The sequence below is a fragment of the Tachyglossus aculeatus genome, chromosome 1 (assembly GCF_015852505.1).
Source record: "Tachyglossus aculeatus isolate mTacAcu1 chromosome 1, mTacAcu1.pri, whole genome shotgun sequence".
NCBI classification, from domain to species: domain Eukaryota; kingdom Metazoa; phylum Chordata; class Mammalia; order Monotremata; family Tachyglossidae; genus Tachyglossus; species Tachyglossus aculeatus.
Window position 1 is genome coordinate 102,083,382 of NC_052066.1, and position 22,290 is coordinate 102,105,671.

At 42.1% G+C, this 22,290-nt stretch overlaps 1 non-coding gene across 1 annotated transcript; it reads left to right on the forward strand.

Moving 5' to 3' along the window:
* Positions 1–1,587: 1,587 nt before the first annotated feature.
* Positions 1,588–1,725, forward strand: LOC119936192. The gene has a single exon (XR_005453660.1). It is a non-coding gene; the product is annotated as a small nucleolar RNA SNORA7 (small nucleolar RNA).
* The last annotated feature ends 20,565 nt before the right edge of the window (positions 1,726–22,290 follow it).

Here is a 22,290-nt window from a genome sequence, read left to right on the forward strand (position 1 = left end):
TAATAGATATGAACATGATGGATGAAAGTACTTTATGTTCTGAGTAAAAAGTAACATGTCTTCTAAATCTGATGTTGATGTCAAATCAATGAGAAATTCCTTTAGCAACATCTGGGAAAGATGACAACCAAGAACAGCTTACCCAGTAATACATTTTGCTAATGGGACTTTTTTTTAACATGTGGTTATATTTTGCAAGACCAGAATGGGCTGGTAGATCTCTTTAGTCCATTTTTATTTCTTCTTCCTTGATCCACAGTAGTTTTTTTTTTTTCTGGAATTAGCACTAGATTGATTGCTCAAGTATAGAATCTATAAAATTTCTGAAAGATCGCATAGACCTATACTGGTTTTCCCAGGCAACAAGTAGAAGTAGTAACACAATTAGTAGTAGTAGTAGTAGGGGAAATCAAGCAATCAGTCAGTCCTATTTACAGATCACTTACTTTGTACAGAGCACTGTACTAAGCACTTGGAAGAGTATAATATAACAGAGTTGGTAAACATCCTCCCTGTTCACAACAAGCTTACAGTCTAGGGGGAAATAACAGTAAGTAATGGCAATTATTGAGAGCCCACTGATTTCCATCACTACATTAAATTCTTGGGAAAATTCAATAAAGCACAAGACGTGTTCCCTGGCCTCAAGGATTATGTGCTGTAATGGAAATAAAGACATAAAATTACTTACGAATAGCAGAGTCAAAATGAACAATTAAATGTACATGTATGTCAAAATGCTAGGGATTTTATTGCCTATTTCTTCAAGGGGCTGGAAACATTTCTTGCAGGGAACTTCCTAGTGGAAAATTCATCTCATGAACTCAATTTTCTCAGTGGGTACTTATATTCAGAACAAAGCTAACATCATAGGGCATTCCCCCTTAATGGAAAAAACAATGGCCAATCTCTAAGCATTCCTTATAGGGGGCCCTGACATCAAACCTAGGGTAGCAGCATGGCCTAGTGGATAGAACACAAGCATGAGAGTCAGAAGGTCATGGGTTCTAATCCTGGTTCTGCCACTGTCTACTGTGTAAACTGAGGCAAGTCACTTCACTTCACTTATTAATGATGGCATTTGTTAAGTGCTTACTATGTGTGAAGCACTGTTCTAAGCCCTGGGGGGATGCAAGGTGATCAGGTTGTCCCACATGGGGCTCACAGTCCTAATCCCCATTTTACAGATGAGGTAACTGAGGCCCAGAGAAATTAAGTGACTTGTCCAGAGTCACACAGCTGACAAATGGGTTGGGCATTATTTCAATCAATCAATCAGTGAGAAACTGTAGCCTAGTGGATAAAGCACAGGCCTGGGAATCAGAAGGACCTGGGTTCTAATTCCTCTTCCTCCCCAGTCTGCTATGTGACCTTGGGCAGGTCACTTAACTTCTCTGTGCCTCAGTTACCTCATCTGTAAAGTGAGGGTTAACGTTGTGAACCCTACTGTGGGACAGGGACTGTGTCCAACCTGACTATCCTGTGTCTACCCCAGCTTTTAGTACAGTGCCTGGCACATAGTAAGAGTTTAACAAAAACCATAAAAAAGAAGCTCAGTGGTATTTATTGAGTGCCTAATGAGTGCAGCCCCTCTCTGGGTCACATCTGGAGAGTTTCCAATACTCTACCAGTCTTGGCTACAGGAGGGAGAGTCAAACAGAGGCCTACCCATTCCATTCCTAGCTTGGCCAGTGGCTAGCGAGTGGAAGGCAATCTGCTACAAGTAAAAACTCCCCTGTGCTGGGCAGCAGCGGCATGGGAGAGAGTCGAGGGTGGAGCCTTAAGTTGACTGAATGGAAGGGGTCAATGGTAAACCACTTCTGTATTTTTACCAAAAAAATTCTATGGATCCACTATGATGATGGATTTTTTTGTTAAGTGCTTACTATGTGCCAAGCACTGTTCTAAGTGCTGGGGTAGATACTAGGTAATTAGGTTGTCCCACGTGGGGCTCACAGTTTTAATCCCCATTTTACAGGTGAGGTAATTGAGACCCAGAGAAGTTAAGTGACTTGCCCAAAGCCACACAGCTGACAAGCGGTAGAGGCGGGATTAGAACCCAGGGCCTCCGACTCCTAAACCCGTGCTCTTTCATCATCAATCATATTTATTGAGCGCTTACTATGTGCAGAGCACTACTGATTCTCTACCAGAACGATTGCATGTGGAGAGCAGGTCATTCTGGGAGAGATGTGTCGTGGAGTCACTACGGGTGGGAAACGACTTGACGGCATAAGACAAGACAAAAATGAGTGCAGAGCACTGTACTAAGTGCTTACATGAACTCATCAGCTCTTCAGAACAGGGAGAATCCAATGACCAAGCCCAAGAACCTTTCGTTCTGTCTCCTGGCAATGCAGACCTGACTGCACTAGTTGTCTCTTTGTCACTCATTTCCAAGGAATACTTTAAGGTTGTTGTGAAATCTTTTTAGTAAATATTTTCTATATAGATTTTTCAAGTATTTGTTCCAGCCTTTCCCAAACTTTTTCTTCAGAAATAGTAAAAAACAAAACAAAACACTTAATCCACTCAAGGGATTAATTTCATGTAATCTTTTAAGTCCAAAAATCAAGTTGAGCAAAACAACATCTGCAATCCATTACAGAGAGCTCACTGGTTTTACTACACTGCAGAACTTCATTCAGAGGGAAGGGAATGAATCACCAACAACTAACTACCCGGAGGACAGGTAGCTCACCAGGACTGAGGCACTGCTCACTCAAACAGGTCCCCTGGGTGGTGCATGTAAACAGAATGGATGATAGCAGGATACCCAACCAGCTACCAGCTGGGGAATTGAAACAGGGCACATGCATTCTAGGAAGGCAGAATGATGATTTCAAGTTAGAGTGAAGCTCAGTCTCGAGCAAAGTGGTAGGGACCGTCTCTATGTGTCATTGACTTGTACTTCCCAAGAGCTCAATACAGTGCTCTGCACACAGTAAGCACTCAATAAATGCATCTGAATGAATGAATTATGTGTAATGGGCAAATCACTTAACTTCTCCGTGCCTCAGTTACCTCATCTGTATAATGGAGATTAAATTATCCTTCCTCCAATTTAGACTTTAAACCCCATGTGGGACAGGGACTGTGTCCAACATGAGGACTTTGTATGTACCTCAGTGCTTAAAACAGTGCTTGTAACATAGTAAGCGCTTAACAAATTCCATAAAAAAACCAATTTCTTTGATTTTGCCACTTGCCCATGGCCTCCTGAGGCCATGAACTCCCTCCCCCTCCATGTACAACAGATGACCACTCTCCACACCTTAAAAGTCTTATTAAAATTGCATCACTTCCAAGAGGACTTTTCCCCAACTAAGCTCAAAGGACTCCTTCTTCCTGCTGTGACACCTATGCACTTGGATCTGTTAGCACTTGATAATCACTCCACCCTCAGCCCCACAGCATTTATATAGAGATCCCTAGTTTATTTTAGGGTCTGTCTCCCCCTCTAGGCTGTAAGCTGGTTGTGGGCATGGAACGTGCCAATCAACTCTATTGTATTTTATTCTCACAATCACTTAATATTGTGCTCCACACATGGTAAGTATTCAATAAATTCCATTGATTGGTAGATTAAAGGTGTCATATTCCATTCTGTCATTCAATTAGAGAGTTCAGTGGTTCACAAGGAATTAGGGTTTATCTAACTTGTTTGAACAAATAACCTTTCACTCACTCCTCCAAATAACTCTTCCCTGTCCTCCTTATAGATACTTGGAAAGAATGGAAACAGAATGGGCTTGGGAGTCACAGGGCCTGTGTTCTAATTCTGATTCTGCCACATCTGCTGTGTGACTTGAGCAAGTCACTTAGCTTCTCTGAACTTCAGTTTCCTCATTGGTAAAGTGGGGGTATGATACCTATTCTCTCTCTCCACTATACTGTGAACTGTGTGTGGCACAGGGGCTATGTCTTGTGGGAGGCTAAGAATAGCAGCAGGCACATGGGTTGCTCACAGGTAAAGAGGTCTGACTAATCCCCTCATTGCCATTTGCCCTCTTTTCTGTGTCACCTATGCCTTCAGGTGTGCATGCTTTAAGCATTTTAATAATCACCACATTCCTAACCCCCTGATACTTATGTACCTATCCTTATACTCTGCCACTTCCAGTAGCAGCCATAATTTAATTTAATGTCTGTCTTCCCCTCTAAACTGTAAGCTGCCTGTGTGCAGGGAATCTGTCCACCAACTCTCTTGTATTGTACTTTCTCAAGTGCTTAGTACAGTGTTCTGCACATGGTAGGCACTCAATAAATACCACTGATTGATTAATTGATTGCAATCTATAGGGAAGGGAAATACAGAGGGTCCTGGGAAGAGGTGGGTATACCATGCAGGGGTGGGTATACCATCTGGGGAAGGGAGGTTTGAATTGGATTTCTGATTAATTGTTACCAGATTAAGAATACTTGTAGGAAGATGATTAACCATTACTGAGATCACTGATCTTGGTGTCTGCCTGTGGTAGGGCTGCAGGAGAAGCCCTGGGTACCAGAGAGATGGCTGAACCTGGGAAGTCACAGGAAGGAGCATTTTCTCGGCAGCAAGAGGGAGATGTTTGGCTAATTCTCCATGACCCCTGATCTTTGGGGAAACACATGGGTTTCAGATGAGTAGTGGTGGGAGTGATAGGGGTGCAGGGATTTGTGGTACACTAGCCAGAGATTCCCCAACCTACCAGTCCTGAGAAGGGAAGAACTGGGGGGCTTTAGTGTTCAGCAGAAGCTCACAGGGATCCCGGTGTTCTAAAAGTGACTCCAAGACTAATTAAGCTAGGCTTTAGGGCAGAAAATCTCTGATAACATCATTCTCTCCCACCTCTCTCAACCACCTTTTCCCACTCCACCAGACTTATGGGGAGAGAGGAAGGAATCGTGTCAGCTCCTCATCTATCAATGTCTCTTGTTGACTATTTCATCCCCTCTATCCCTCATCTTCTCCTCTAAGGCCCATACAGTTCTCCACTACCTCACACTTCAGATGGCAGATGCAGTGAATCACTGCCCCGGCCTCTCCTCTCATAGAATATCACTTTTCTGAGGGATTTCTCAATTTCCATCTCTCCCTCTCTCCCTCTCACTGATCCTTAGGGATCATCAATATCCATGTGGACATTTTCAATGATCGCCTCACCCCCACCCAGTACCTGTTTCAACTCACTCCTCATCTCCTAAGATTTCCTGCTCCATCCCACTTCATCCACGTACCGACTTGCACACATTCTGGACCTTATCATCACTAGTCAGTGCATCATTGTTTGATCGACTGATGGATTCCGGTCACTTCAAATGCTTCCTTAATTACAAATTAAGGAAGCATCCTTAATTGCTTCCTCTAGACTCTAAACTCCCCTAGACGGTAAGCTTCTCTAGAATGTAAGCTCAATGTGGGCAGGGAACGCGTCTACCACCTCTGTTATGTTGTACTCCCCCAAGTGCCTTAGTACAGTACTCTGCACACAGTAAGCTGAATTGCGGAATTGTACTTTGCAAGCACTTATTACATTGCTCTGCACACAGTAAGTGCTCAATAAATATGATTGAATGAATGAATGAATGAAAGTAAGCACGGCCTAGTGGAAAGAGCATGGGCCTGGGAGCCCATTCTAATCCCAGCTCTGCTACTTGTCTGCTGTGTGACCTGAGGCAAATCACTTAACTTCTCTGTGCCTCCATTACCTCATCTGTAAAATGGGGTTCAAGCCAAATGGTTTCAGTTTTATCAATATAATAAATAGTTGGCAAGGTTATCAGAGTCAAGAAAGTGGGAAAGTGGGACATCATAAGGGGCAAGAAAGGGGAGAAAATGGGATACTAGGTATGGAATCAATCAATCAATCAATGATGATGATTATGATGAGGATGATGATGGCATTTATTAAGCACTTACTATGTGCAAAGCACTGTTCTAAGTGCTGGGGAGGTTACAAGGTGATCAGGTTGTCCCACGGGGGGCTCACAGTCTTAATCCCCATTTTGCAGATGAGGTAACTGAGGCACAGAGAAGTTAAGTGACTTGCTGTATGCATAGCACTGTACTAAGCATTTGGAAGAGTAGGATATAACAGAGTTGCTAGACACGTTCCCTGTCCACAGGAGCTTACAGTCTAAATGGGGAGGGAGACATTAATATAAGCAAATAAGTCACAACTCTGTACATGAGTGCTGTGAGACTGAGGGTGGAGCTCAATCCATCAGTGGTATTTGTTGAGAGCTTTCTGTGTGCAGACCACTGCTCTAAGAACTAGGGATAATATAAATCAACAGTTAGTAGCTTAGCTTAATGGCTAGAGCATGGGCCTGAGAGTCAGAAGGACCCAGGTTCTAATCCCAGCTCTGCCACATGTCTGCTCTGTGACCCTGGGTGAGTTACTTCACTTCTCTGGGCCTCAGTTCCCTCATCTGTAAAATGGGAATTAAGAATATGAACCCCATGTGGGACAGGGACTGTGTCCAACTGGAATGACACGTTTCTACCTCAGAGCTTAGAATAGCGCTTAACAAGTGCATCATTATTACTATTGTTATTGTTATAATTATTAGACATGTTCCTTTCCCACAGCTTGCTTTCAGTCTAGAAGGCAAGTTTACAATACAGAGGAGCTTACAGTCTAGTCAGGAAGGGAGAATATGTAATGTTGCTGATAGAAGACAGGGCAGAATTGTAGCAGGTAATTTGGTGTCCTTTTGTCAACAGGTTTTCAGTATGAACATACGAAATGAAGAAGTATACAGTAGGAGATGATTCAGGGGCAGGTGATGGGTGGAGTGAGAGCAGCAGAGAGATAGAGGGATGAGGGAATTGAGTTTGGGGAAGAGGGTAGTATTGAGGTTGTCAATTTGTGCCTACTGGAAAGAGCACAGGCCTGGGGATCAGATGTCCTGAATTCTAATCCCAGTTCTGCCCTTTACTTGTTCTGTGGCCTTGGGCAAGTCACTTAAGCTTGTTGTGAGCAGGGAATGTGTCTGTTTATTTTTCTATTGTACTTTCCCAAGAGCTGAGTGCTATGCACACAGTAAGCACTCAGTACAACTGACTGACTAGACATCTTTTCTGAGTGTCAGTGTCCTCATCCATAAAATGGGGATTAAAGTACAGAGTTTGATAGTAAGTGCTTAAACAAATACCATTATCATTACTATTATCAATGGAGAGGAAGAATCAAAGGAGAAGGTCGAGAGGGAGACAAGTAGGGGTAAGATGGAAAGGCAGGAGCAAAGTGGTAAAATTTGAAAGTCCCTTTAACAGGCTTTTCAGGGTAGGGGGATATGGGTGAGGTGGCAAATTTGAATTGTCGTAAAAATATATTTCAGAGTTAGAAATGGAACAGTGACTTGTGATGATGAGATCGAGTTGTGTGTCTGAGTTGATGTATAGTTAATATGGGTAGAACAAGAGGTCAGTGGAGAAAAGAAATGAGGTTGGCAGTTGAGGTTTCATGGGTAATATCCAAATGGATGTTGAAGTCCCCAAGGAACATAGTAGGTAAAGAGTTACCAGAGTGGCCTACTGGAAAGAACATGGGCAAGAGAGTCAGAAGAGCTATGTTCTAATCCTGGCTCCACTACTTGTCTGTTGTGTGACCTTGTATAACTTCTCTTTGCCTCAGTTCCCCCATCTGCAAAGTGGGGATTCGATACCTGTTCTCCCTCCTACTTAGACCGTGAGCCCAAAGTGGGACCTGAACATCTTCTATCTACCCCAGTGCTTAGTACACTGCTTGGCACACAGCAAGTCCTTAGCAAATACCACTGTTATTATTATTATTATTATTATCATCACTATTATTATATCAGTTAGTGAATCAATGCTATCTATTGGAAGTTTTTTTTCCATTCAGAGAACTGAACTGAACACTGGGAGAGTAGAATAGAGTAAGTAAACAGGATCTCTACCCACAGGAAGCTTACAGTCTAGCAGAAAAGAAAGAAGGAGGGCAATAATATAATCAAAGTTGCTCAGAAAAGAGGAGGGATGGATGGCAACAGATGATGGCAAATATAGTTAGAAGCAGTATGGCCTAGTGGAAAGAGCACAGGCTTGAGAGTCCGAAGGAACTGGGTCCTAATCCTGGTTCTGCCAATTGTAACATTGGACAAATCACTTAACTTCTCTGTGCCTCAGTTTCCTGAACTGTAAAATGGGGATAAAATACCTGTTCTTCCCCTACTTATACCGTCAGTTTCATACAGGCCTGGGACTGTGCCTGACCTGATTAACTTGTTCCTACCCCAGTGCTTAGAACAGTGTTTGACACATAGTAAGTGCTTAACGAATACCAGTTGTTTTTTTAAAAAAGGAACGGGTGGTAGAGCTGGACGATCTAGGATGAGAAAGAATTGCAAACAGTTGACTGTAAGCTCTTTGTGGGCAAGGATCATGTCTACCATCTCTGCTTTGAACTTTCCCAAGTGCTTACTACAGTGCTCCACACACAGTAAAGTGCTCAATAAATGCCATTGATTGATTGAAATTAAGGTGAAGGATGGCTAGAGTGGGATGGTAGAAAGTGGTATTAGGGGAGATGAGAGGTTGGTTGGCTTCTCCTCCCCCAGCCTCACCATGAGTTTTGGGGAGGCCTAGGGAAAAATGTCTCCTTCAGAGAGAGAAGCGGGGATCAACTCCCCCAAAGAATTGCTCTGTGGCTGAACTTGAGAGTGAAATGAATTTGGAACATGCATCATTGGATCGCGCCAGCAAGATTCTGTTTTCTGCTCTCTGATGGGTTCATTTTTCATAAATAATCATAATAATGATGATGATAATACAGATGACATTTGTAAAACATATTCTCTGTGTCAAGCACTGTTCTAAGTGCTGGGCTAGATACAAGGAAATCAGGTTGCACCCAGTCCTCGTCCCTCATGGGACTCAGAGTTTTAATCCCCATTTTACTGATGAGGGAGCTGAAGCATAGAGAAGTTAAGTGACTTGCCCAAGATCACACAGCAGACAAGTGGCAGAGGTGGGATTAGAACCCAAGTCTTTCCGACTGCCAGGTCCATGCTCTAGCCATTAGGTCATGCTGCTTAGTTTTTAAGTTTTTAGTACTCAGTTTTTAGGACTAGCCTAAAGCAGTTCTCGGAGAAAGTTTCAACTGAAGTGCCAAAAATAAAGCCTCATTTAACCCATCTGTAGGAGGCAAGCTGAAGCCCTGCTTATTCTGACTCCTCTTCTGCCATTCCCTTATGTAACTCTAGTTATTTATTTATTTATTTAATTTGTACATGTTTATTCTATTTATTTTATTTTATTAATATGTTTTGTTTTGTTCTCTGTCTCCCACTTCTAGACTGTGAGCCCACAGTTGGGTAGGAACCGTCTCTATATGTTGCTAACTTGTACTTCCCAAGCGCTTAGTACAGTGCTCTGCACACAGTAAGCGCTCAATAAATGCAATTGAATGAATGAATGAATGAATGCTTCTCAATCAATCAATCAGTGGTATTTATTGAGTGCTTACTAAGTGCATAGCACTGTGCTAAGTGCTTGGAAGACTACAGTACAACAGAATTAGCACGTTCTTTGCCCATGACGAGCTCACAGTCTAGAGGATGAATTTAGAGTCTTGACAGTCTCCCTCGGCCACCCTCCCCTTGTCTGGTTTTGAAGAGAGCAGAGTTGGGAATGAAGCTCTGGGGAGGCATGCCATCCACACAGAGGGGGCTGAAAATGTCGGACAGAGAGGAGAACTTGAATCACTCCAGCCCTGACATGGGCACACTCGAGTGTCTCACTGGTCAGGACTCAAAAGAGAGCAAACAAAGGACGCTTGTCCCTGCTATTTCTTTCTCTCTCTCTCCCTCTCCCTCTGTCTCTCTTTCTCTCTTCCTCTTCCTCTCCTTCGATTTGACTGTGGCCTAGCACAAACTGGAGACATCTGAGACACAATTTCAGATCCAGAATAAATTAGCTAGACCCCAGCCCCAAAGAAACATAAGACAATAAATAGGAAATAAATGACCAAAGAGATAGAAGGGTTTTTTTTTTTCAAGCAGCAGAAATCAAAGACAGCAGAACACACAAAAGAAGAAGAGAGAAAAAAAGAATACAAAGAAAACATGTGGTGCTTCATGGAAGGCCTGTCAAATGGAATCTTGAAAAAAGACACAAAGAACAGCAGAGAAAGAATTAGGACTTGAAGGACTTTGAAGAAAGAGAACTAAATCAAAAAGAAAACGAAAGTACTCAGAATTCAAAGAAGAAAAAATGGACATAAAAAGACCCTGAGTTCTCATGTTCGCCAACTGTGCCAGAAAAAGTCCATCCTTTTTGCCAAGACTTTGAAAACATGAAAAAAGGTTCAAAACCAATGGTCATTAGGCCTCAGGTTGAAATTGCAGAACCATGAATATCTGCGGGCTTCTCAATAATGTAGTAAGTGAGACCTTTGCAGGAAAGGGGTAGCATCAAGCTAATTCAGCTTTGCACGTATCCTTAATCAGTTTGGGCCAGAATCTTCTGGCTTTGGGAGAGTCAGGCAGAAATTCCCATTTAAACAACAGAGATGCCTTCACACGGATTCAGAGGATGATTTGCAGCTCACCAGTGACAGGGAGGAGACACTGAGCAGGCGGCTGTGTTTCTTCCCTCTCACTTACACAAAGAAACAATTCTGCCTCTCCAACTTGCAAATGGAAGAGCACAATCCACTCTAAGAAAACGGATAAACGGTATATGAATTTCATAAAATGTTGCATCTTTTCAAAAGTAAATAATAAGGTGCTATTCTGTCAGTCCTTCCAATTTATTCAGGACCTGACAACAGGTTTCTGCTTCATAGAACAGCAACGATCAGGATTCCTGGTCTGTAGTCTGGAAACAAGAGCCCGCAATTGCAAAATGCTAATGACAGTCAGATCCAAGCTCTCCTATCTTTGCTGCTCCTGTTGCTGCTTCAGGATTCAAAAACCCGGTAGAATGTGGTAGCTTGCAGTTTCCCTCTGCTCAAAACATTTCATCCTGGATTCAGGTTGAAAAATTCAAGACTTGCCCAAGTGATGCCCAGGACACAATTATAATTAATTGTAATGTGCAAATGTAAATGGGCTGGAGACTGAAAATTTGAACTAGCAAAGTTTTTGTCCCCCTTAAACTGTGTCCACTTGAAATTCACCAGACTTCAAATTACTGTTTTAAATTATAATAATACTTTTGAAGATAACCAAGCACAGCACAAAAGCAATCTACTAATATATTTAAAGAGATCTTATTTGTGAGCAGGGTTTTGGCTGAGTGGTTCAAATATAAATTTCAAAGTTGAAAAGTGGAGTGTGGCTTATTTAAGAGGATATTCATCTTCATCTTCATATTCATCAGTGGGCAGCCTGATTTCACAAGAGACTCTGCAGACAGCTCAGGAACATTGTAAATTAGTCTTACCAGATATTTGGAAAAATAAATGGTTCAAACTTCCCGCCCTTGACAAAATATAAATTCCCCATTTTAACTGCTTGAATGCAGGTACAGTGATTTTCTCAGAAACTCCATTTCCAGCCTTTAAAATTCCATTTAACAAGGGTATTTTAGCTGCTCAATATTCTACAACTGCAATTGCAGGTTGAAATTATATACTGAGGGTGCAGTGATTAAAATTGATATTTGGCTTAATTACAGGGTATAGTACATGGATATGTGAATGCAACTTAATAGAAAGCAAGATACTTTATTCGCAAAGGTTTTCTGAGATTTAATAGAACTAGAAACATTGCTAGCTTCACACTATTTAGAATGAGCCTAATTTTCTCAATCTATTCTGCTGCCTCTCTGTTCAGGTTGAACACAAAACAAGTAGCAGCTTGGCTTAGTGGATACAGCATGGCCATAGATGTCAGAAAGATGTGGGTTCTATTCTCAGCTCTGCTGCGGGTCTGCTATGTGGCCCTGGGCAAGTCACTTAAATTTTCTGTGTCTCAGTTTCCTCATCCATAAAATGGGGATTAAGAGTGTGAGGCCCATGTGGGACAGGGACTGTGTCCTACCAAATAAACTTGTGTCTACCTCAATGTTCAGTACAGTGCTTGGTACATAATAAGCACTTAACAAATACCGTAAAAAATGGTAACAAAATGCACTGTTACCTGAATAAGTCCCAAATTAAATCAGGGTTTATTCAGTTAATCAGGTAAGGGTTTTCATTTATTGTTTTTATGTTCTTGGAACACAATCTCTACTAAATATTGCCTTCTTGTAAAGGCATGTTCTAATTTCATCTGCTGCCTCTTCATGTGTACTCCTAACTAGCTAGCAGTATTTCTCAGATTTTCCTAAAGCAAATGCAGAAATGAAAGAAGTAGATTTACACTTTTCACAAACCACTACAACGTCTTATGTGGAGAAGTAACATATCCTAGTCAGGCTGGGGGTCAGGAAACTTGAGTTCTAATCTCGACTCTGCCACTTGCCTCCTGAGTGACTTTGAGTAAGTCACTTAGCTCTACTGTGCTTTGGTGTCCTCATCTATCAAACGAAGATCAAACAGCTGTTCTTTCTTCCCCTAGGCAGTGATTCCCCTGTGTGGGCAGGGTTTGTGTCTCATCAATTTCATTTTGGGCTGAGAATGTGTTTACCAACTCTTATTATACTCTTCCAAGTGCTTAATACAGCACTCTGCATACAAGAACTCAATAAATATGATTGATTGATTGATTGATCTGACTGCATTGAATCAACCCCAGCATTTGAGACATCGTAAACACTGTAACGAATACCACAATTAACTTAATAAAGATTTAAAATCACAAATGTACTTGATAGAGAAATCACCAATGCCATTATTTTGGATCACAACCTCATTTTGTCTTGGTAAGAACACCCAAATCTGAAACCAGTGCTTCAGAAAAGCCTTTGAAATGGAATCATTTGGACAAGTGAAAGCAAATACAAACACCTGACTGTAACCTCCTTGGGGGCAGGGATTGTGTCTACCAGTTCTATTAAATTGTACTTTCCAAGCATTTAGTACAGTGCTTTGTGCTTTGTCCCTAGTTTTCCTAACAGCTATGGCTTGTGAGACAGAGAAGAGTGTGGTGTTGTCTTCAGTGATGGGAAAGCCAGTGGGAGCACATGATTGGGGCGTTGAAGATGTATTTTGTTTAGACAGGTTACGTTTGAGGTGTCAGTGGGATATCCATGTAGAGGTGTCCTGAAGGCAGGAGGAAATGAGGAGGGGAGTGAAACCATGAGTTCCCAAACGGTCCAGTCAATCAATAAATCAATCCTTGGTATTTTATGAGTGATTACTTTGTACAGAACAGTTGGAAAAGATCAATAGATTTGGTAGACACGATCCCTGCCTTCAAGAAGCTTGCAATATAATAGACCTTAATGGTGGAGCAGTCAAATTTTCTTATAAAAGTTTTTCTCTCTTCTGATCCCTTCACATGACATTTATCTTTTGAAAAACATTGCATGCCAACATATATTAATAGCTAAAATGTTTTCATGCACTACTAAATCTGCAATTTAAATATACAGCCATTATTTTCTTCCATCATAATCAATGAATGTATCATTAATCAATTTATCATATTAGCAAGGCTCTTTCAAGGTAAATGTAAATCAGTGACTTTTCTATGGGCTTGATGAGAGGGTGATTTCATTTGTTGACAGTTCTTGGCCCAGTCTCATCTCCAACACTGATATGTTTCATGGTATTATTTATATATCTTTACATTTTTTTAGAAATCCCTTCAAAAACTTCCTTGCTCAAATTCATATCGGTAGTTATTGTTTCATGTGGTTCAGGGAAATATCCTTTCCAGTGGATTTCATTTCAGTAGGAGGATGGCAAAGGAAGGGACATCTTGTAAATGAGCTCAGGACCAGATATTTTCAATTACCAATCAGTGGCATTTACTGTTCATTTTCAGTTCCCTCAGTGGAAAGAGCCCGGGCTTTGGAGTCAGAGGTCATGGGTTCAAATCCCGCTCTGCCAATTGTCAGCTGTGTGACTTTGGGCAAGTCACTTAACTTCTCTGGGCCTCAGCTACCTCATCTGTAAAATGGGGATTAAGACTGTTAGACCCCCGTGGGACAACCGGATCACTTTGTAACCTCCCCAGTGCTTAGAACAGTGCTTTGCATGTAGTAAGTGCTTAATAAATGCCATCGTTATTATTATTATATCCTATCTGTCCCCAAATCCTTTCAGTTCTACCTTGGCAACATCCCTAAAATGCTCCTTTTGCTTTCCATCCAAACTGTTACTATGCAGGATGGTCTAGTGGATAGAGCACATGCCTGGGAGTCAGAAAGTCATGATTTCTAATACTGACTCCACCACTTCTCTGCTGTTTGACCTTGAGCAAGACACTTAACTTTTCTGTGCCTCAGTTCCCTCATCTGTAAAATGGGAGTTAAGACTGTGAGCTCTATCTGGGACAGGCACTGTGTCCAATGTGATTAGCTTGTCAGCACTTAGAACAGTGCCTGGCAGATAGTAAGCACTTAACAAATGCCATAATAATAATAATGATAATAATAACCTGATTTGCTTGTATTGTCTCCAGTGCTTAGTCCAGTTCCTGGCACATAGTTAACACTTAACAAATACTACAATTTATTATTATTGTTATGATTATTATTATTATTGATCCAAGCACTTACTTCCCCCCTCCTTAACTATTGCAGAAGCCGCCTCGCTGACCTCCCTGACTCCTGTCTCTCCCCACTCCAGTCCTCACCTCACTGGGCTGCCAACTTGTTGGCAACTTGTTGCCAACTTGTACTTCTCAAGCGCTTAGTACAGTGCACTGCACACAGTAAGCGCTCAATAAATGGGATTGAATGATTGAGTGAATGAATGAATGGGTTGCCTGGATCAGTTGCCACGGGGAGAGCTTTAGCCAAACAATAGAAATATCAAGGGAGAAAGTTCACATTGAGAGCTGACAGTCTTTTCTGAAGGGAAGAGCAACAGAGATCATTCCAAATGACAGAACTTTAGATTTATTTTTTCCTTTTGCTTTTTGGGAAAAAAAGAGTATCCTGCCGGAATCCTCAGGGGAGCTAACTGTCCATATTGAAAGTTGCGGGGGTCAATGAAGTTAAAGCCTCATGGTCTTTTCCTTGGAAATCTGCCAATTTTTTTTTAATTGAAAGGTCTTAGAGACAGCGAGGAAATGTATCCAGATGTGTCTCTAGCTTTTGTTTCAAGGAAATTGTAGGGTTCGGTCAAACCAGATGCATGCCAATTTGCCCCATTTTCAACCACCCCTTGTTGAAGAAGTGTGCAAAGGACAACCTGGGTAATAGATTTAAATCATTCCACAGAAACCATACTCTTAACAGTATCTCACCCCAAGAGACAGACAGGATTAAGAAGCTTGGATCCCAGTATTTTTCCAATTCAATCTGCTAGAACTCAAAAGCAGTTACTTCAGTGGGTTAAGACTGGAAATTTTTGTGGTGAGGTAACACTATCATGCAGGATTTCAGATTGGTCTACAACTATTGGTCTGCCAATTGCTTGCTTTGTGGCCTTGCATGAGTCACTTAACTTCTCTATGCCTTGGTTTCCCCAACTGTAAAATGGGAATTAAATTGTACTACCTCCTACTTAGTCTATGAGCCCCATAAGGGACAGGGACTGCGTCCAACCTTATAAATTTGTATCTACGTCAGCAATTAAAACAGTGTTTGCACATAGTAAGTGCTTAACAAATACCTTAAAAAATGCCCAACTGGCAGACAATGTAACCTGGAAGACAGCTGATTCCAGCTTCTGGAACCTCGCAACCTCAAAGCTCATGGGGAAGCAATATCACCTAGTGGAAAGAACATGAGACTGAGAGAGAGGAGACTTGGGTTCTAGTCCCAGCTCTGCCACTGTCTTGCTTAGGCACTTGGGACATGTCACTTAACCTCTCTGGATCTCAATGTCTTCATCTGTAAAATGGGAATAATAGAGATTGTGAACTCCATGTGAGACAAGGACTGTTGGATCTGATAACCTCATAACTGCCCTAGTGTTTCACCCCTAATTTGTACTTAATAAATGCCATAATTGTTATTACAAATCTTGCAATTGAGCAGTTAAAGAGATTGGATGCTCAGGTGGTTGATGGATGGCCCAACTTGGAAAGCACCTAGTCTGAGGTGGGGGAGGTCAGGGATCTCATTGTTTTCCTCCTGGCTCACCTCATCAAGAGTTCAGGGCCCTCCAAGGGCACGAGCAGGGAGTGGACGGGAGAGGGTACTCCCTGCTTCTACAACAGGGATTACATGAAAACGTAAGAATATGTCCAGTGCCATCTTCAATTAGGTCCAAAGTCCATCATATCCAGGATTTTGTCTCTATCAGTGATACTAAGACACTTGAAGGAAATCATTGATGGTTTGTTTCCTGGGACATCCTGAACAGGAAGGATAGCATGGGGAGGGAGACAAGGAGTTAAGGAAACCAGACTGGGAGGAAGAGGACAAAAACATGGAATGTGGGGGCTCTAGAAGTGTTTTCCCCTCTGTCTGGGGGACAGGAGTCAAAAGAGGGTCTTTCACTCTTGGGTGGACTCAAGATAGATTCTCCTACTCTTTCATATTAAATAGGTTCCCCTCCTGCTGTTGGGAGAAACAAGTGTACCCCAAGAGGGACTAGGAAGGTGGACCCTAAAAGGTACCAGAAAAAACATACTCATGCCTGTATACCCATCACTTTTGCTGCAAACATCCCTTGGTCTATTTGTCAATTCATTAAGACCCAGAACTTAATCAATCAATCAATCAATCAATCGTATTTATTGAGCGCTTACTATGTGCAGAGCACTGTACTAAGCGCTTGGGAAGTACAAATTGGCATCACATAGAGACAGTCCCTACCCAACAGTGGGCTCACAGTCTAAAAGGGGGAGACAGAGAACAGAACCAAACATACCAACAAAATAAAATAAGTAGGATAGAAATGTACAAGTAAAATAAATAAATAAATAAATAAATAGAGTAATAAATATGTACAACCATATATACATATATACAGGTGCTGTGGGGAAGGGAAGGAGGTAAGACGGGGGGATGGAGAGGGGGACGAGGGGGAGAGGAAAGAAGGGGCTCAGTCTGGGAAGGCCTCCTGGAGGAGGTGAGCTCTCAGCAGGGCCTTGAAGGGAGGAAGAGAGCTAGCTTGGCGGATGGGCAGAGGGAGGGCATTCCAGGCCCGGGGGATGACGTGGGCCGGGGGTCGATGGCGGGACAGGCGAGAACGAGGTACAGTGAGGAGATTAGCGGTGGAGGAGCGGAGGTTGCGGGCTGGGCAGTAGAAGGAGAGAAGGGAGGTGAGGTAGGAGGGGGCGAGGTGATGGAGAGCCTTGAAGCCCAGGGTGAGGAGTTTCTGCCTAATGCGCAGATTGATCGGTAGCCATTGGAGGTTTTTGAGGAGGGGAGTAATATGTCCAGAGCGTTTCTGGACAACTTAGCAAAAATATGGTCTACCCTTAGTTTTGGTAATACTGGAAGAACTTTAAGCACCAAGGTATATGACTTTAACATGCAATGGCAATAAAAATGTAGGTCAGAACTCCAATTTTCCTATACCCATTGGGACTCTTACTGTACTCTTAAATTTCCTATTCAGGCACTGTTTGACTAATGGAAAAACTCCTAACTAGAAGGCAGGTTAAAAGTTAAAGACACTTTGTCACCTGGGTAAGTTGGCTTGAGCTTGTTTTCATCTTGGGTAATCACCAATTGGCACCCAATAAAGGGATTGCAGTCATAGGATGAGGTCTCCCTCCTTCCCCGCTCCCTCCCCTCCCACACACTTTTTGACTTGGACAATAAGAGCCACTAGTTTTAGTCTAGAAACTCAGTTTATTTGCCCAGAAATGAGAGTCAACTTGATTCAACAGTCAGTGGTTACATTCACTCATTCATTTATTGATTCATTCAATCGTATTTATTGAGCACTTAAAGTGCATAGAGCTCTGAGCTGATTGGGAGAGTATAATACAGCAATAAACAGATACATTCCCTCATTCCTTACTCCTGTACGTAATATCTCCTCATGACCAGGATGAGCCCTAAACATTAGACTTTAAGTCTAGTAGATAATAATAACAATAATACTGATAATAATAATAGTACTTAAGTGTCTACTATGTATCAAGCACTGTGCAAAGCGCTGGGGTAGATACAAGTTAATCAGGTTGGACATAGTCCCTGTCCCACAGGGGCTCACACTCTTTATCCCCATTTTACAGATGAGGTACCTGAGGCCCAGAGAAGTTAAGTCACTTGCCCAAGGTCACACAGCAGATATATGGAGGAACCAGGATTAGAACCTAGGTTCCTCTGACTCCTACGCCAATGCTTTATCCACTAAGCCATACTGCTTCTCTGCTTTGCTTCAGGAACTGGAATATAATTTGAAAAGGAATATTCTAATTTTGAAATATGAGATTTCCTGTATGATTGCCTCCCCCTCTAAACCGTAAGCATGTGGGCAAGGAACGTTCCTACCAACTCTGTTGTATTGTGCCCTCCCAAAGGCTTAGTATTTATTCATTCATTCATTCATTCAATCATATTTATTGAGTGCTTACTGTGTGCAGAGCATTGTACTAAGCGCTTGGGAAGTACAAATTGTCCACATATAGAGACAGTCCCTACTCAACGACGGGCTCACAGTCTAGAAGATAATGCTGTGCATGAAGTGCTTAATATATACCATTGACTGATTGATTGATGAATTGTTTTTCCTGTGTGTGTGGCTGAGGACAAAAGGTTTTTTCCACCTCAAATGAAAAGGAAATGTGGGAAATGATTTAGATTACTGCTGTGTCTCTGGAGACTAATTGTTCCCAGTTCTTCAGGTTCACACAGTAAGCACTCAATAAATGCGATTGAATAAATTAATGAATGTGGGATGGGTGGTGGGAAAATAGCAGAACTCCTTCTAGTCATATTAAACTGGTGCCCAGCCCAGGGAGTTTTCTTTTGTGGTTAACTGTGACAAAGAGTGCTCTCATATCAAAAGAGGAAAAGGGTAAATGAAAAAGTCTGGAATCTTTCAATGAAGGGCAAAGTGGTGCATTGCTGTCAGCTTCTTGTGGGCAGCGAACTTGTCTATCAACTCTGTTGTATTGTACTCTCCTAAGTGCTTAGTACTGAGCTCTGCACAAAGTAAGTGCTCAATAAATACCAATCATTGATAAGTCGATTGATTTTCTGAGAATTCTTAAAAATAACAATAATAAGCATTTATTATATGCTAAGCACTGTGCTAAGCACAGGGATAGATACAATGCAATCAGATCAGGCACAGTCCCTGGGCCACATGGGGCTCACAGTCTAAGGAGGAGGGAAAATAGGCATTAACCCTATTTTACAGGAGAGGATACTGAGGCACAGAGAAGTTCAATGACTTTTTCAAGGTAACAAAAGAAGTGAGTATCAGAGGCAGGAGAATTAGAACCCAGTCCTCCTGGCTCCTCGCCCCATGCTTTTCCATTAGACAACACTGCTTCACATGCAACTCCTTTAGACATCTCCATCTGGATGTCTGCCCGCCACCTAAAACTCAACATGTCCCAAACCCTGCCCTCTCTCTGACTTTCCCACCACTGTTGACGGCACTACCATCCTTCCTGTCTCACAAGCCCACAACCTTGGTGTCATCCTCGACTCCGCTCTCTCATTCACCCCTCACATCCAAGCCATCACCAAAACCTGCCGGTCTCAGCTCCGCAACATTGCCAAGATCCGCCCTTTCCTCTCCATCCAAACCGCTACCCTGCTCATTCAAGCTCTCATCCTATCCCATCTGAACTACTGCATCAGCCTTCTCTCTGATCTTTCATCCTCGTGTCTCTCCCCAATTCAATCTATATTTCATGCTGCTGCCCGGATTATCTTTGTCCAGAAACGCTCTGGGCATGTTACTCCCCTCCTCAAAAATTTCCAGTGGCTACCAATCAATCTGCGCATCAGGCAGAAACTCCTCACCCTGGGCTTCAAGGCTGTCCATCACCTTGCCCCCTCCTACCTCACCTCACTTCTCTCCTTCTCCAGCCCAGCCCGCACCCTCCGCTCCTCTGCCGCTAATCTCCTCACCGTGCCTCGTTCTAACCTGTCCCGCCATCGACCCCCAGCCCACGTCATCCCCCTGGCCTGCAAAGCCTTCCCTCTGCCCATCCGCCAAGCTAGCTCTCTTCCTCCCTTCAAGGCCCTACTGAGAGCTCACCTCCTCCAGGAGGCCTTCCCAGACTGAGCCCCCTCCTTCCTCTCCCCCTCGCCCCCCTCTCCATCCACCCCATCTTACCTCCTTCCCTTCCCCATAGCACCTGTATATATGTATATATGTTTGTACATATTTATTACTCTATTTATTTTACTTGTACATATCTATTCTATTTATTTTATTTTGTTAATATGTTTGGTTTTGTTCTCTGTCTCCCCCTTCTAGACTGTGAGCCCCCTATTGGGTAGGGACTGTCTCTATATGTGGCCAACTTGTACTTCCCAAGCGCTTAGTACAGTGCTCTGCACACAGTAAGCGCTCAATAAATACGACTGATTGATGATTGATTTAGTAGGGAACTTATAACGGTGTGATTCAGCTCAGTGTTTCAGGAGATCTATTTCAGTAGTTTATCTTAGACCAAGGATCTGGCTTCTAAAGGGATTGGCAAAAAAAAAAATCTGTATAATTCAGTATCAATCAACTGTACTGATTGGGTGCTTACCATGTGCATAGCACTGTACTAAGTACTTGGGAGAGTACAATTTAATAGACTTGGTAGACACTCTCCCTGCCCAAAATGAGCTTACACCCATGTTCATTGGCATGTTATATTTGCTGTGCATGCCCCATTTAGATATGATCTTAGGATATGCATTTGGAAAAACATATTAGAATGTCAGTGAACATCTGTGGATGAAGTTCTTCCTCTTCCCTACGGACCAGACCTTTTGGCATGCGTTTGTAAATCATTTCAATAGCAAGTAATTTGAAAGATTAGCCTGGTCTCATTTCCTGTCATACAAGTAGAGTTTCCTTCAATCCTTCAAGGGCTCTGTTCCCTTTGGACATTTGGTATTGCTCCCACCCTTAGCCCTACAGAGCGCGTGCGCACACACACACACACACACACACACACACACACACTCACATAGTGTATATACAGTGCTAAGCGCTTAGTACAGTGCTCTGCACACAGTAAGCACTCAATAAATATGATTGAATGAATGAATATTATTATTATATATTAATAATATATCAATATAGTATTAATATATTAATAATAGTATATCAATATATTGTTGCTTATAATATAAATAACAAATATACATCATATGCAGATATAAGTAAACCTATATAAATATAAATAAATAGCCTATATAATATAAATAAGAAATTTATATATATGTGTGTATGTATGCACATATATATATGTTGTTTATTTATATTAGCATCTATCTCCCCCTCTAGGCTGTAAACTCGTTGTAAGCAGCTACCTACTTTCTTATACTGTACTCTCTCAAGTGCTTAGTACACTGCTCTGAACACAGTAAGTACTCAGTAAATACCACTGATTGACTGATTGCCTGTAGATTATGCTATGGATATTGACATTCATCTCTAGACATATGAGTAAGGCTGGGAAAGTCCCTATGTGTCAAACACTTTTCTAAGCACTTAGTACAGTGCTCTGCACACAGTAAGTGCTCAATAAATAAGATTGAATGAATGATACAAGCTAAATAGGCTTGGCACAGTCCCTGTCCTGCATGGGGCTCACAGTCTAAATAGGAGGGAAAACAGGAGAACTGAGGCACAGAGAAGTTCAGTGACTTGCTAAAGGTCACACAGCAAGCAAATTGACAGAGCCAGGATTAGAACCCAGGTCCTCTGACTCACAGGCCCGGGCTCTTTTCACTAGGCCATGCTACTTCTCCCAGGTTCCACCATCCTGTGCTCATACCCACACACTGACTTTTCTTGCGTTATTTCATCTAAAGTGGAACCTTTGAAGCCATTTTGGTTTTTGTCTCTCATTTCTCTTCAAACACCAATAATAAAATTCAGGTATCATGCTTAGCAACAAAGGTGATCAAAAGGAATGTGTAGGCCAGCAAAGAATTAGAGTAACAAAGTAAAGAAGAGGCAAAGGGGAGCAGGAATTTAATTAATTAACAGTATTTACCAAGCACCTATTGTGTGCAGAATACTGTACTAAGCACTTGGGAGAGAGCCTAGAATTAGTAGAAGCAATCCCTGCCTTCAAAGTGTAGCAGGGAGAGATGAACACTAAAATAAAAATCAGCTAGGGGAAGTAAAATGTTAA